This window comes from Penaeus chinensis, chromosome 32 (genome assembly GCF_019202785.1).
Source record: "Penaeus chinensis breed Huanghai No. 1 chromosome 32, ASM1920278v2, whole genome shotgun sequence".
Classification (NCBI taxonomy): Eukaryota; Metazoa; Arthropoda; class Malacostraca; order Decapoda; family Penaeidae; genus Penaeus; species Penaeus chinensis.
The window spans coordinates 22,916,520-22,921,519 of NC_061850.1; positions in this window are offsets into that span (position 1 = coordinate 22,916,520).

Here is a 5,000-nt window from a genome sequence, read left to right on the forward strand (position 1 = left end):
GGTAGAGATCAAATGATGTCCGTGATAAGAAAAGGGTTAAAAATGCTTCCTCATAAAATCAAACGTTAAATGATCCCTTTTTTCGCTATCCAGACTCCGCTCTGGTTCACGAGAACTACACTCGTCAAGCATTTCGATTGATGTTATAAGTATATATTAATATTCACTATTGTTTATGTCAGGCTTTATAGATTCTCACTGCCTTCATAGTCAGAAATTTATCCTGCTTACTTCCATATGTTCAATCGTACCCAAATTGGTATTATTTATATCTATAGCCTGTTCTGTAAACAACGACAACAACAACAATATATATATATATATATATATTGTTCTTACTATCACCGTCCCAGATCTATGAACATACAACGACATAAATGTTTAATTCAGGGTGTCATAGGGACTCAAAAACATATTTTCAATTGTCCCATATAACAAGTTCTCCGTGATGTACCGGGTATCACAGTAAGTAAATTATATTATCCTTATATAATCTACAGGTATACATTTTAATATAATGTCATAATCATAACTTGGTTACCTATTCCACCCCGTATTTATTATTGCTGACTTTGATACATAAATACGGCCGGTTTGTTTAAACTGTGCGAGGCCCGACCCAATGAACTTCCATTATAGATAGATAGATAAATGCTAATTTGTGAGACAGATAAACAGATGTGAATTTATGTGTATATATGCATGTCCGTATAATGAATATGTATCAAAGTCACCTGTAATAAGTACGTGAATATGCATGTCTGTATTTATAAATATTCATTGGGTCGGACCTCGCAAAAACGAGAACAAAGCATGATCAGAACGAGAGAATAAATATCACCATTATTTTTACTTGAATAAGTAACTTCTCTACAATATTTAACTTTTTTCTTCAAGTTTTGCGCTGATTTATTATTAGTAGTATTATCATTATATTAATATTATCATTATCTTTTTTTTTTTTTTGCGTGACAACTTCGAATGTTTCCAAAATTGTTTTAAAAAACTTATATGTTAAAATTTATAGCGTTTGTGTGATATGAACGGATATTATTTGCGGAGTTAGATTACAGAAAACGTATTTTCTTTTAAGGGATAACTAATATAAAAGTGTTTTGATTTTGATTTGAGCAAAATATACCGATTCTCTTTTTATCTGCAATCACAGAAATGTAGGACATCTAATTGCTGACACTGCCACGAATTGAGGTATTTTGGAAGAAAGTTCACAAACACGTTCACGATAATATTTGTCGGGTTTCAATGACGTCACATTCGGTCCTAATTTTCTACTGTTTCACGTCAATATTATGGGAGGATGTTTAACATGGCCGCACGTTTTTCCACTTTCAAGTACAGTTTTATATCATAAGATTTATTTTTTCTGAAAATAATGACTTATTGTATGTAAGAATGATTACATAATGTTCCATATGGCACTTGGTTAATAGACGTAGCAATGGATTATTCAATTATTTTGTGCCTTTTCTTGCTTCGAATTCTTCACTCAAACACAAACAAGATCCTAAAAAGATTTTTCTTCCTCCTCCCGTCCTCTCTCCCTCCCTGCTCTCTCTCTCTTTCTCTCTCCCTCTCTCTCTCTCTCTCTCTCTCTCTCTCTCTCTCTCTCTCTCTCTCTCTCACACACACACACACACACACACACACACACACACACACACACACACACACACACACACAATTATTATATATATATATATATATATATATCATACTGAACATATATTGGTAGAAATAAATGAGGAAAATGAGGAAGTGGATAAAAAGAATTTATTTTTCTTGATTATTAAATTTCAGTACAGTCTGTATAAAATCCGTAATATTATGTACAGTAAAGAAATCTTCGTCCACCTTTGTTCTAAATCTAGAACTTGTGATTTTAATGAGACTTTTATTTATAACTATTATTGTTTTATATATATATATACATACATCTATCGAATGAAGTTTATCCTCCTTGTCTTCATGTAAAAATTACTGGAAATGTTTCGTTATAAATTTCTACCATTTTTTCACCTACAGACTCTCCAATTATTTTTAAACAAAAATTTTGCTTTAGCTAATCTGTCAAAACTTAATATATATGTTTATGAATATATTTGTAAATACGGCAGCGAAGTCAATAACTCACTTTTGAAACTTCTCTCTCGTGGAAAATATCTTCAAAAGTCGTGTTATTAATTTACTGAAACTTCGAGTCACCAGAAGATAGCGGTCTTTTTGATATGCTGATTATTGATAATACCGATAATTCTAAAATGACTCCCTTTATATAACAAATAAATAAATAAAAATTACTGATTGGTAACAGGATGATTTTGGTATCGGTGAGTGTACAGTTCGACGATAAATGTATCTTGTAAATCTGCATTGTTACTTGGAAAAAAAAGTATCCTGATCTCTTACCTGAAAACTTTTATAACTTATAATATCATTTTAACGATGGTATTATAACTATACATGTATCTGTAACTCCGGAACTAAAGGTAAATATGGCAACTCATCTCACACTATGGAGCACTATGATTCGCCAAGTAACGTAAAGTAATATTAATTATGTACATGAGATTTAAAAATACCAAATATGAATAGACTTAAGAAATAAGAGTCACCTGATTAGAATAAAGAAAATGAAATACAAGAGGTGGCAATACCGGGATGAGTTGCCAGGTTCTCAATTGCTGAGATTACGCATTATAATAAATATATTTCCGCAACTCAGGGCATTGGAATCGCATTTTCCTCCGACTTCTCTGTTATTGCAGGTCTTGTGAGCACCATACATAATCTAGACTTTCTGATGAACTATTCTATATCAAACGTAATTTCTGTAGTTATTCTTTCATTATTTCCATTTATTATCCTCGATTTCTGTCTGCTTTCTTAATCTTAATAGTTATGCAATCATTCAAATCACTTGATACCTCTGTGATGCAGTCTTGCATGTCGCCGTTGGCTTTGGGTGTTGGCGCCAGTGGGCTTTCAGTCCATTCTTTCTACATTTTCCCTTTAGTAAATATTTTTTTGCTCTCAACTTCTATGCTAAAGGTTATGTATGTTCTTAGACAAGCACACGCATTATATATATATATATATATATATATATATATATATATATATATATATATACATATACACACACACACATATGTAGATAGATAGATAGAAAGGTAGATAGATAGACAGATAGATAGATAATAGATATAATATATATAGACTCGCAATCAAACGCTCTCCCACATCCCCCCCCCCCCCCACTGTCGAGCGTTCTGATTAATTCTTTGAGACGAAAGTTTGGAAGATAAGCTCTTACTTTGCCGTCGCCAAGTCCCTTCCTATGTAGTGAAGTTGTCCTACCCCTTTGTATAGACATACACACACACACACTCACATTCACACACACACACACACACACACACACACACACACACACACACACATACAAACTTACATACGAGAAAGATAAATAATATATGTATATTTTTTAACAAGTGAAAAATTTCCCACAATACAAATCTGTCCCATCTGCCTCTCCTTCTCTCCTTTATATAGCCTTTATCCAAAAACAAGAACGATGATCACACGCAAAAAAAGACAAAAAAAAAAAAAAATTGCCATCAGCCTCGACCCTAATACATAACAAACCCAAACCTCTTCATTGTCCTTCCATCACAGGACCTGTATGCACGGGATAAAATACAGAAAGCCTAAACATCCTAAAACAAATGCTGGGAATGACGACGAGGTTAAAACAGAGCTAGTGAACACAGTACGAATCGTGTGAAAGGCATGTTTCCAAGCCTATCACACGCAGTTTTGCAGTTTTCATCAAATATTATGTCTGGTTTCTTAATGTTTAGTTATTTATATTAACATTATCATATTTTTTGTTATTATTGTTATTTCATTATCTGTTATTTTTATCATTACTGTTATTATTATTGTTGTTATTGTCATTTTAATTAATATTATCATTATTATTGTTATTGTTATTATTATCATCATCATTATCATCATTATTATTATGATAATGATATTTATTACTGTTAATTACTCTTACTATTATTATCGTTGCTATGACTGTTACTATTTTTATTATCATTATCACTGATGTTGTTATCATTATCATAGTTATTGTTATTATTATTGGCATTAGGATATCATTGAAAACAACAGTGGTAATAGTAAAGCTGATATTATCAAGAATGATAGTGATAATCATTTTCATGTGTGTGTGTAAGTGTGTGTGTGTGTGGGTGTATGTGTGTATTCAGTGGACTAGGCTCGTATATATTTCATAAAGTGAGATAGTAAAATAAAAAAAAGATGATAACATTAATAATGATAAAAGATAATGATAACAATAATAATAGAAATAATGATAAAGATTATAATAATAACAGAAATAACAATGATAATAAAGATAATAGTGATAATGACGATGATAATGATAATTTTGATAATAATAACAATATTGATAATAATAATAATGATAATAATGATGAAGATGATGATGATGATGATAATGATAATGATGATGATGATGATGATAATGATAATGATGATGATGATAATAATAATATTAAAAAATGATAATTAATAATGATAATGATAATAATGATGATAATACTAATAATACTAATAATAATGATAATGATAATGATAATAATAATAACAACAATATGCATCTGAGAGAAAGTTTACCACCATAAAGAACAAAGAAACTATCCTAAGTCCTGAAGGAAGAACTTAGACCTTTGAGAGAAATTCAAATGCATGTTGAAACACAGGAATATTTATCAGCTACAAAATCTGATAGACGAGCAAATCAATACGCGAAGAGAAGAATCATGAAAATTACAAAGGAAAAGAGAGAGGTGGAGCCAATGCATGGGCGATATCATGAGAGTCAACAAAACAGACGTGGATAAGAAAGCACCCATAAATAGCTGGAAAGTACTAGCCTGAAGGAGGAAACA